Source organism: Oryzias latipes, chromosome 13 (assembly GCF_053564925.1).
Source record: "Oryzias latipes strain Hd-rR chromosome 13, Olatipes_Hd-rR_3.1".
Lineage (NCBI taxonomy): Eukaryota > Metazoa > Chordata > Actinopteri > Beloniformes > Adrianichthyidae > Oryzias > Oryzias latipes.
This window is the reverse complement of record NC_136249.1, coordinates 16,199,036-16,211,637: the sequence shown is the minus strand read 5'-3', so window position 1 is coordinate 16,211,637 and position 12,602 is coordinate 16,199,036. Positions and strand designations below refer to the sequence as shown.

Sequence of the window (12,602 nt, the reverse complement as noted above, 5' to 3'; positions counted from 1 at the left end):
CTACATTTAGTTTTCTTTTGTCCTGGCAGTAGGGTCCTCGCCTGTGGAGAGTCTCAGGGTCGCAGAGACTTTAGAGCTTTTTAAGAGGCTAAAGACCCACCTTTTTAATTTCGCTTTTATTTGATCTTTTCTGCTTATTTATTCTATTAGTTTATATGTATGTTTTATAAATATATAAATTATATTTATTCTTATATGCTATTTTATGTATTTAATTTAATTTTATGAATCTTTTTCTCAATTTTATGTTTTTATATTCATCTTATGTCTTCAATTTTAGTATCTTATCATGATTTTGGGCCCCAGTGTTTCTTGTGGGGATCTTTTCTGCCAGTGGTTGCCAACTTGGTCGGTGGTTGTTGCTGTAGTTGTCACCCTTGCTGGGGCAGCTGGAGTTTAACTTTGCAGCTTCACAGCTGTGAAGTGGACCCCGTTGCTGTCCCAGTTTGGGTGGGCATTGTGGCGATGTTCCTATGACCAATGTGCTCCTGGTATGAAGAGATTCCTAAATACTCTTTCCTCACAGAAGTTACTTAGTCAGTATTCATTGTGTGTGAGGGTAACAGAGGGGAGTGGGAAGGGTGAAAGGTGGGTTGGGTTTTTATTGTGTGTTTTGTGAGTTTGATCTGATATTTGATTTCATGTAACAGAGAGAGAGAGAGAGAGAGAGAGAGAGAGAGAGAGAGAGAGGGATATCATAGAAGGGGTTTGTTCAAATATAAACCTGGTGTGTCAGAAGATTCATAACCCTTTGTAAAAGTAAAATATGTCTAACACAATAGGCTTTCAGCTCTTATGTCTTTACTCAGCTGTTGGACTGAACAAGTAAAAAAATTATAAAATAAACACATACAGACAAATAATATTTTTGTGGTACTGTAGCACAACCTGTAACACCGGTTTAACCATGCAACCATGTGATATGTCTTTTTTTGTGTCTCTGCTCTTTTAGAGAGTCTGGAACAAAAGATGTGTTCCTTACAGCTCCAGACACCATCACCACCTGGGAAACGGAGACTTTCTGTTTGTCCAGTCAGGGTTTTGGGTTGGCTCCTCGTAAGAAGCTTACAGTCTTTCAGCCTTTCTTCCTGGAACTGACCCTGCCCTACTCCATCATCCGGGGGGAAAGCTTTGAACTAAAGGCAACTGTCTTCAACTACCTGAACAGCTGCATCATGGTAATGAAGAAAATTCGGTGACCATTTTACATCTCAACAAACCCCATGAATGTGTTTTATAATAACAAAAGAGAAATAAAAAATAGTTCTTGTGTGATCTCAAGGAAATATAAATTAAATAAATAAATAGATTCCCGATTCGATTATTCTGATAGTCTTGGATTTTAAATGTTAATTGTTTTAAAAAACATACAAAAAAAAAGTTATTGTTACAAACGAAACAAATTTCCATTTACATTTAGTCCTTTAACAGGTGATTTAATCAAAATAAGTAATAAGAATATAAAACAGGTAATGAGAAAAAACAAAGTCAAAGTCAGCACAATCCCATTTTAATGTTATTTGAAGAATTTTTCTTCAAGGAATTCCTTATCCATCTGGCTGATAATCATTGTTGCCAATTTGGAAATGTTTAGTTTTATCTCCTTAAACAGTCAGCTAGAAACTCAGAGACTCTGAGGAGAAGGCCAAAGGGTTTGGGTTAACCCATGCATGTCTTACCCACTGGGTTTGTTAAATTTTCATCACTACATGCACCTAAAACAGAACATAATATAGTCTTAAATTGTCTCAACTTAATCTTTACAGCTGAGTTCTTTTTATCCATGTCAGAAATCACACCCCCACCAACCAGCAGCGGAGTCCCCAAATCTCTGCTTCTCCTGTGAGAAATGTGTTTGTTGGATGGAGAAGCCCACATAAAAAATGTTAAACACAGTAACGTAAGGCCTTTTAGTCCTTATAAACAATGTCAGATTGTTAATACACAAAAACTACATTTCTAAGTGCATGTGTTTTGTGAAAAACCTCTGTAAAAGTTATTTTAGCTATAAATGTCACCAAGTAACTTTTTTAACTGGAGCAGTAAAGAGCTGACATTCAACAAAGCGCGTAATAATAACGCTTTTAAAACACATTATTTTACTTTTTCAAATGTTACATTATCAAACAAAATTCTTCTTCATCTATTGAACAGGTCAGAGTGACTCCAGGCGTCTCTTCAAGTTACATGATCACACCTGTCTCTACTGAGGAGTACACATCCTGTCTGTGTGACAGTGAGCGAAAGAGCTTCCACTGGAACATGAACCCCACAGCATTAGGTGAAGCTCTGATTTCTTGACATCACAGCCGTTTTCTCGTTTGTAACATATTTTATATATTCCATAAAATGTACTTAGATCCTTCTGGAATCTACAGATATTTGTCATACAAGCCATGACAGATATTTTTTGTCTTTAGGGGTTGTAAATATAACCGTGACTGCTGAGGCTATCCTGTCACAAGCATTGTTCCAGAAAGGGGTCGCATTGACATAGTCACCAAATCTTTGATAGTAAAGGTAGGTGTTTTATTATAAAGATCACAAAACTTGGCATGCATGAAAAAGTATGTTATTGCCCAGTAATTATCTGTTGACTCAGTATTTTGAGGTTTGGTTTATCAAGAAGATATTGATCCAAGTTTAAAAAAAAAGGCTACCATGCTGTGTTAAGTTTGTGTCCTTATAAATTTCCTGCTTTCATTTTGACACCCATATCAGAACAATGAGGTGTTGGGTCAATAATGTTGTGCAGTTATAATTTATCTTTCATATTATTGTAAACTATTTGAAATTATGAATGATTGTATTTAAGTTATCACAGTAGCTTTTACTTCTCCCCAATTTTCCATCAGGCTGAAGGAATTGAGGTTACAAAATCTTACAACTGGCTGTTTTGCCCAAAAGGTCAGTTTGTTTGTTTGTCGTCAAAGGAAATCAGCTTCTGGTTTTAAAGCTTAGGGGCTAATTAACACCAAATTCTCATCTCAATGCTCATCACAATTTAACTTTACAGCTAACAGAATAACACAAAGATGTAATATAGCCATTAGGAAGTCAGCATCTTATCCCCACCCATGACATTGATTCAATTCAATTCTATTCTATTTTATTTGTCAAATCCAAAATCACAACAACAGCTGTCTCAATTGGGCTTATATTTATAAGGCACTTCTTTACCAAAGGCCCAAAGAGTTTTACACTCACATTTTCATTCACACACACTCACAGGTTGATGGCAGCAGATGTTACCATCGGTAGGAGACAACTATTCTTCATAAAACTGTGATTTCTTTTTCTAAGCAGAAGAAACTGTGATTGAGAAAACTGACCTACAGCTTCCTGACAATGTGATTGATGGGTCTGCTCATACATCAGTATCAGTCACAGGTAAATTTAAGGTTATGTCAAATTCAATTGCGACTTTAATCATTTTTTGTTCTGTTGTAGTAGTTTTTCTAGCAGTCTTTTAATTATGATTTAGCTGTTTTTAGCCACCATAAAAAACTGCCATTTTCTAGGACATAAATTTTGCAAAGCAGCAGTAGTTCATCAGAAATTTGCCTCTATATTTTGGGCAGAGTAAACCCGGCCCTTTCATCCTTCTGTTTACACTCTCCTGCTAGCTTACACCCAATCACAACACCAACCTAACATTCAGTGCAGGAAAAATGGGGAGCAATGTTGCAGCTACCCAGCCATACAGTTTGGAGTCAAGTGCCAGCTCGGATGAGGAAAACCAAGACGTTATCGGATCTAGTCGTCCACAAGTAGATGCATTAGAAAGGGATTACGCAGGGAGCTTGTGGCCTTCCAATTGTAGCCTCTACGTCACAGCCACAAGCTATTTCTAACCGCATTTTTTCATTTGTTCCTGATTCACCACAATTTGAATTAAGAAATACTTAGAAATGCAGTTTTAAGCTTAATTTTCATAACATACACTATGGTACCAAAAGTATTTACTCACCCATTCAAATGGTCAGAATCAGGGGTCCTAATCACTTGGCCTTGCCAAAGCTGTATAAAATCAAGCACTCAGGCATGCAGACTGTTTCACAAACATTTGTAAAACATTGGGCTGCTCTCAGGAGCTCAGTGAAATCCAATGTGGACCTGTCATAGGGTACCACCTGTGCATCAAATCCAGTCCTGAAATGTCCTCGCTCCTAAATATTCCAGCCAACTATCAGCTCTTTCATAACAAAGTGGAAGAGTTTGGGAACAACAGCCACTCAATCAGAAAGCCAGGTAAACTGACGGAGTCCTCCACAAGAGTCCTCCACACGGAGGCAGACTGCCTTGTGTCGAGTGTGAAATTTGGTGGAGGAGGAATTATGGTGTTGGGTTGATTTTCAGGACTTGGGCTTGGCCCCTTAGTTCAAGTGAAAGGAACTCTGAATGCTTCTGGATACCAAAACCTTGTGGGAACAATTTTGAGTGGGCCCCTTCCTCTTCCAACATGACTGTGCACCAGTGCACAAAGCAAGGTCCATAAAGAAATTGTTTGCAGAGTCTGGTGTGGATGAACTTGACTGGCCTCCACTGAGTTGTGACCTGAACCCTATCGAGCACCTTTGGGATGAATCAGAGCAAAAACTGAGAGCCAGGCCTTCTCGACCAACATTAGTCTGTGACCTCACCAATGCGCTTTTGGAAGAATGATGAAAATTCCTATAAACACACTCCTTAACCTTGTGGACAGCCTTCCCAGAGGAGTTGAAGCCGTAAAAGGTGCAAAAGGTGGACCGACATCATATTGAACACTATGGGTTAGGAATGGGATGGCACTTTAATACTTTTGGTAATATAGTGTTTGTCCTCTATCATCAGAAAAATGCCACAAGTTAAAACCAAAAATACAATCTTCATCGGAATGGGTCTTTAACTTAATGTTCCCTGTCATGCACATTACATGTCTTGTTATCCCCCACATTGGATCACACACATCCTTTCAGTTCTAGTGCTGTACCAAAGCCTGCTCTCCAATCATACATAAACTGCAGGACCACCTGAGACTCAAGTGGAGAGGTCAGTTCAAGAACAATAAATGCAGATCCAAATTTTTTCACTGACTCACACTAGAGCATTGCATTGCAAGAGCATTCAATTGATCTTAAATATTTTTTTAGTTTTGGACTGGAAAAATTAGTTAGTCCTGATAAAGTACACCATGACATGACTTGATTTTGAGTAATATGGCATTTATTTGAGATGTCATTGGTCGTGCACTAAGGAACATAGAAGGACTGCTGAAGATGCCATATGGATGTGGAGAACAAAATATGGCTCTTTTGGCACCCAACATCTATATCCTCCATTATCTCAAGAACACGCAACAGCTGACCCCGGCCATCAAAAAGAAGGCTTTCAACTTTCTGACCAGTGGTTTGTTTCATTTACGTTTTTTAAAGACAATTTTCAAATGTTATGTCTTTACGGAACAATGTAAGAAACTATCTCAAATGACTGTGTGTTTTGTGGGATTTCTTTTACTCCACAGGTTACCAAAGACAGCTGAACTACAAAGATAATCAAGGAGCATACCGTACATTTGGAACAGGACTAGGGAACACTTGGTAAAAAGATTTAAACCACTATTGGATAATATGAACAGATATTCCAGTCAATGGATGTTATCCCAGCCTTTAACTGCAAAAATATCTGTGTAGCCATCTTTACTGACCTTGCAAAGGTGTTTGACTTGGTTGACCATAAATTCTTTATATGTACAGTACAGACCTCAATACCTTCCCATTCATTTCAATGAGAAGGTGTGTCCAAACTTTTGGTCTGTACTGTATGCTCTCATGTATTGGTCTGTCTTCTTCCTGCTGTGACTCTAGATGCTTCTCTGGCTGTGTCCAACTGGTGAAAGGTAAAAATATCATGTCTGAACCACTCACCATATCCAAAGATGTGCTGCAATGATCCATTTTAGGCCCCACCCTTATCTCAATGTACTATACATCAACAACATTTCCAAAGTACGTGAGATTTTCCAAATCCATTTTTATGCTGATGACACCATTATATACTCAGTTGTCCCCTTTCCATAATCTGGAACTTAACTTTACCAAGTTCTCAGAGTCCTGCACTTTGATTGGTTGACTCCCCCCTCCTTTAACCCTCCCTCCCCCCTAGTTCCATTATCGGACACAGATCAGTTTTGACACAAGTTTCTCACAAGGCATGTGTCAGAAGTCAGAGCGCCATTGTAGCGCAATTGTGATTTGCGCCAGCAGATTCACACACATGCAGAAGCACATTTGAGCAGTTGTAATCACAGATTTGACGTAACTCTAAATGATGACGTGCAAATGGGAATTTGTCAGTTCACAGCAGACGATTTTTACACACAGATGCAGATTTTTTGTGCACAAGTTTTCACTTTCTGTTTTACAAGTTCTCACATCAAATCTACAAGCTCGTCCATTTGGACACATTTTTACCATAATACAGGGGTCAGCAATCTAGGGCATGCAGAGGGAACAGTGGTATGCAGGAGTGTGACAACAATACACACTTGATATTTTTTCTGCAGCATTTTTCAGATTTGAAAAAAAAGTGTCCAGTCACGCAGGGCTATTACTGTCACCCCCGCCCACCTAAACCCTATAAACACTTGAATGAATGCACAACGGTGCAACATATTTAATTTTTGAAAAAGCTGCAAAATATTCAAGAATACAGTCATATGAGCGCACTTTTCATATACTCTGCAGACTCGCTCATTCCATACCAACTACACTTCTTCTGCTGGCGTCAGCTACTGATTCATTTCCATAACCCCTGTACTAATTACACATACAATTACGACACGCAGGGAATAAGTTGGTAGTATTCTTTTCGAGCCCCTTACCACAGGCCACAGTGTTTGAGTCATACCAACTGAAGACTGGTTAAACTACACATTAGCTTCACTAATGTTCTCTCTAAAGCACTTAAGACACACCCTTACTGTTACATATCATTTGTGTGTTGATTTCAACCATCTTACCTGCGAAATCTACAATAATACAGTCATGCAATCACACTTGCTAACATACTCTGCAGACTTGCTTATCACGTACTGACAGCACTTTTTCTGCTGGTGTCAGCCACAATATCTAAACATTCATTCATTTTCTAAACCTGTTTCATCCCCTTCGGGGTCACGGGGCTGCCGGAGCCTATCCCGGCAACTTGTGGGCGAAGGCAGGAGATACCCTGGACAGGTCGCCAGTCTGTCGCAGTGCTACAAATCATATACCCATGCACACTCACATTCACACCAAGGGGCAATTTAGAATAAGCAGTTCACCTATGAAGCATGTTTTTGGACAGGTCAAAAAAACCTACCCTTCTAACCACTGCGACACAGTGCAGGCAATATCCAAACCAAAAAATGTAAAATATATTTGACAACACACTGAATGTTGAAAGAATAATAGTGCAACTTTGAAGGACTACAATAATATGGAACTGCCTAAATGGATTTTACTTGCTGGCTTTGTTTTGAAAAGAGATAATGATAAATAATGGATTTCTTTTGATTTCCTCTAGGCTGACTGCTTTTGTTGTGAAGTCCTTTTTTAAAGCCAAATTATTCATCTACATTGACCCAAGTTTGGTTGAAAGATCTACATCGTGGTTGAAATCCAAACAAAAAGAAAACGGCTGTTTTGAGAAGTCTGGCAAACTCTTCAACAACAGAATGAAGGTAAAGTGAAACAAAGTGAGACCAACTCTATGTTAACGTTCTGAAATGGGCCATGTTCTTGGTTCTGTTCTGAAGCCTCATCAGCTTAATGTTAAAGTCAGACACTTCAAACACAACAGGAATTGCTTTCTGTCCACAGCTGTAAACACCTACAATAAGACTGAAAAATTATACAAAATAGGTTACCACAATTTCCTATTTAGTCCCAGAAATTAAAGTAATACAATTGCACAAAAAGATGACAGATATTACAATTACTAAATCTATATGCTGCTCAAAAGTGCTTTGGAATCATGGAAGTTGTAGTTTTCTTACAACTTTTGTACTTTTTTGATCTCAATAAAAGTTGGGCTATATTCTTAAAACCTAATTTGCTGTTTATCTGATCAGCTCAAGCATCTGTCAGACATCAGTTCTTAAAATCACATCACCACTTTTTATTTAATCTTAGCATTAAAATTTTTTAACAGATACAACAAGACACTGGTTGGGCTCAATAATTTGACATTAAATTAGCTCATCAGTTCCTATTAATTACAAGGATTTGTGCTTTGGATACACACGATAAAATTTCTAGTAACCCTGTGCTATCCTAGGCACTTTAACATTGGGAGTTGGGTCATCTAGACCCAATAAATAGTGCGCTAAACCTTTTTTCTTCAATGATTTGTGATCTTTATTGGTGTCCATGGATTACATGAAGTCTTTCCACCTTTATCCACCTCTGTCATGGTAGGGAGAACACGTCAATGTAAGGGTGGGGTCATCTAAGATAGCACAAAGGTTAAGTCTTACATAAATATAGTTGCAGTACCCCACTCCACCCCCATTCCAACACATACTATTATTATAAAACTCAGAAATAAAAGCTAATCAATGCTTATTGCCACAAATGCATGAACAAATCTCTTCTGTGGTTGTTGTGTCTGTACAGGGTGGGGTGTCAGATGAAGTGACTCTCAGTGCTTACATAGCGGCTGCTTTCTTAGAGATGAATACATCCACTGATGTAAGTACACCTACATGCAATTTTTACAAATTTGTAACTTACAAAAAGTTACAAATTTTACAAATTCATGTATTATAACAAATCATATATCAAATCACACAAAAAAAGAATGAATCAACATGCAAGGTTTTTGGAGGTAAACAAAAGATAAGAGCATTACAAAAATCAAGGCATGAAGTGACCAGACTATGAACCAAAATGGAAGCGTAGTGAACAGTAAAGGAGGGACGAAGATGATTTATAATACACAGATGACCAAGTGATATTGTTGATGTGGGGTTTGAAGAAGAGTGAAGTATCAAGGATGACACCCAGACTCTTTACCTGAGGGGAGGGAAAACTGAAGCAGTCAATGGAGAGCGTGAAGTTTGGAACTTTAGAAAGCATGGATTTAGAGGCAACAAGTAAGAGTCTTGTTTTATCACTGTTGAGTTTAAGAAAGTTTTGAGTCAACCAGTTTTTAATTTTAAGCAAACAGGAGGTAAGGGAGGAGGGTGGGAGAGAGGAATTGGGTTTACTGAAGAGAGAGCTGGGTGTCAGCCGCATAACAATGAAAGTTAATATTGAATTTACGGAAGATGTTACCAAGTGGAAGGATGTCAGTGATAAATAAAAGAGGACCAAGACAGTGCCTTGGGAAACACCGGAAGAGATAGGTGAGGAATAGTAATTTAAAGAGTTCAGCTGAATAAACTGAGTGCGGCCTGAGTAATAAGAATGGAGCCAACAGAGGGGGTCTGAAGAAATGCCAAGAGAGGAAAGTCTGGAGGAGAATTGAAAGGGACAGTGTGAAAGGCTGCAGTCAGATCAAGGAGGATGAGCCAGGAGTGCGGAGAAGGTCGTTCAAAATGTTTCAAAGATTTAGTGTAGCCCTCTTTGAAGTGGTAGGGGTGAGGCCTTCCAACAAGCTTACTCCTGACGTGGGTTGCCATAGAAACGTTGACTCAGACCAATTCTGACCAACCACTGCTTACAGATGTCATCTGGCTCCAACATGATGGCGTCCATGACACAAATGGCGATTGAATTGGCTTCATGGCAGTAATTCATAAGCCAATTTTTTGTGTGAATTCTCAGTAATTTGGTCCAGTTTCATATAAAATCTATAGTCATGTATGTATGTGTGTGGGAACAAGTGCTGGGGGCGACACTCTGATTCTGGTTCGTTACTGGGGCTGCATTATATCAATAACACATCAGCATCTCTTGTCACTTGTTAGCACTACAAACATCTTTGCCTTAAAACCTGCTATTGCAGGCTTACATGTCAAGTTAGCAGGTCTCTTTCTGTAGAGTTGACCAACTCCACATGCACAGTTTGCCTCAAAGGAACGTCAGCTGAGGCGATGATTCAGTACCAAATCTGGCATCTGAGCTCTCAGCTGCTCTGCATCTGCTCTGTCCGTGTTACGGTGGGGAAAGGGGAGTACCCAGGTGCAGAGAGGAGGAGGCAGGAGGGTTCAGGAGAACAGGATCTTTAATAACTAAAACTAAACAAACCAAAAACCACTGCAGAGCAGGCTAGAAACACCGAAACTCGAATTACACAGGAACGGGGAAACATTAACCTATGGAGCAGCACAGGAGGAAGGGAAAGACAGGACTTAAATACATACAAGGCAACAAGACACAGGTGGAAACACTCAGGACTGATGGGGCAAGGTAAAACTCAACAACGGAACAGGAAAGACTACAAAATAAAACAGGAAGTTAACTGAAATCACAGAACAAAAAGGAAACAAACCACAAGGGCTAAGAAACAGAAACTGTAACAGTCCGAGGACTGCACATTGATATGAAGAGGACAGCTGCAAGTCAGAGCAGTTGTTTATGTCATGCGCCTCATTACACAATGGAAAATCTTTCACAAAACAATGAATGTCATGTTGTATTTTTGAAGCTATTGTGAACCTGAGGGAATTTATTTTTCTATTGGCGGATGCACACAAAAGGCAGGAGACGGAGATACCAAAATTAGAATGATTCAATTACGAAATGTTAAAACCAATTAAATGGACCAGTTTAAAAGCCATGCACAGACAGAGCGAGTATGCTGAGGACCAGAAGACTTAAAGGTGGAGGCTCCCAGAGAACAAAGATAAAATTTCACCCCACTCACGTGATGCAGACCACACACACACTTGTGCACCCTTCACCCAAGGACACGTCTGTCATGATCAGATCAAGGTGGACCCAGATGCTGCAACCCGGAAGGAAGAGGCAGGTATGTGAAAAGGTAAGTAACTAGTTTTATTTTGAAGGGGCTAGCGGATCCAGTAGGGGAGAGCGGCGTGCAGCTTGACAGCGGCTCGTAGACCAAGGTGAGCACGGAGATCTTACAGCGGCGTGACCGGAGCTCACAGCAGTGGCGTGAATGGAGTCTTTTGACTGCAACGTGGCTGGAGTTCTTGGCGGAGGCGTGGCTGGAGTTCTTGACGGTGGTGTGGCTGGAGTTCTTGAGGAGCGTGAGGGATTCAGCTTCTGCTCGCGTCGGCTGAGGACTCGGGAGACTCTCGTGGGAAAGGCAGACCTGAAGCACAGCAACAGAAGGTAAGCGAGGCAACATGACACACAGAGGGCCAGACAAGGCATGAGGTGAGTTTAGCACCATCAGGTTTAACGATCTGGCGAAGAATGCTTGAGGTGAGTCTCCTTAAGTAGCAGGTGCGTGGATGAGGTGATGAGTCACAGCTGAGAGTCTGGAGCAGAGCTGGGAGGGGGAGGAGTCTGACAGGCCACCATGACAGTACCCCCCCCTCAACGACCACCTCCAGGTGGTCCAGGACGCCGATCCGGGTGTGCACGGTAAAAATCGGCGATGAGGGAAGGGTCGAGGATGAGGGAACGGGAGACCCACAAGCGTTCCTCAGGTCCGTACCCTTCCCAATCCACCAAGTACTGAAAACCCCGGCCACGGCGGCGAATGTCCAAAATCCTGGAGACCGTGAACGCCGGAGCGCCGTCGATGATCCGGGCGGGTGGTGGGGAGACGGAAGGCGGGCACAAAGGGCTGTCCTGAAAGGGCTTAATTTGAGAAACGTGGAACGAAGGATGTACCTTAAGGGCTGCAGGCAGACGGAGGCGAACGCAGGTGGGATTGATTATTTTCTCGATGACGTAGGGCCCGATGTACCGGGGCGACAGTTTGCGGGACGAGGATTGAATGGGGATGTTCTTGGATGATAGCCACACCTTCTGCCCAACCTGGTACACGGGACCCTCCACCCTGTGCCTGTTGGCTATGCGACAATTGGCATCCTTGGTACGTAGGAGTGCCTCTCGGGTTTGGGTCCAAATGCGCTGGCAGCGCTGAAGGTGCTCCTGGACGGAGGGAACGGCAAGGTCGAGCTCCTGTGAGGGAAACAGAGGGGGAGAGTAGCCCAGCGAGGCTTCAAAGGGGGAAATGCCCGTGGCCGTGGAGGGGTGAGTGTTGTGGGCATACCCGATCCAGACTAAGAACTCGGACCAGTCAGATTGGTTCTGGGCAGCGAGACAACGGAGGCCGGCTTCGAGTTCTTGATTGGCACGTTCAGCCTGTCCATTAGACTGCGGGTGGTAACCTGAAGACAGGCTGACGGAAGCACCAAGCGCAGTACAGAAAGCTCTCCATACTTGTGAGATGAATTGTGGTCCTCTGTCGGACACAATGTCGACAGGGATGCCATGATGGCGGAATACATGGTTGACAAGTATCTTGGCAGTCTCAGTGGCCGAGGGAAGCTGTGGAAGGGGGATGAAGTGTACTGCTTTGGAAAATCTGTCGACAACGGTGAGGATAACCGTATTACCCTGAGAAGAGGGTAACCCCGTGACGAAGTCTACAGCAAGGTGGGACCAAGGACGGTGAGGAGTGGGCAAGGGATGGAGGAACCCAGCAGGTGGAGAGTTGCC

The 12,602-nt window shown here is 41.6% G+C and overlaps 1 pseudogene across 1 annotated transcript in view; it reads left to right on the top strand.

Moving 5' to 3' along the window:
* Positions 1-12,602, top strand: part of LOC101160335 (alpha-2-macroglobulin-P-like) — a 35,861-nt pseudogene that overhangs the window by 11,343 nt on the left and 11,916 nt on the right. The window contains exons 19-27 of the transcript XR_013647102.1: positions 953-1,178; positions 2,155-2,281; positions 2,421-2,520; positions 2,856-2,907; positions 3,307-3,391; positions 5,213-5,388; positions 5,504-5,579; positions 7,546-7,702; positions 8,637-8,711. The product of XR_013647102.1 is annotated as an alpha-2-macroglobulin-P-like (transcript). The remainder of the gene's footprint in view (positions 1-952; positions 1,179-2,154; positions 2,282-2,420; positions 2,521-2,855; positions 2,908-3,306; positions 3,392-5,212; positions 5,389-5,503; positions 5,580-7,545; positions 7,703-8,636; positions 8,712-12,602) is intronic.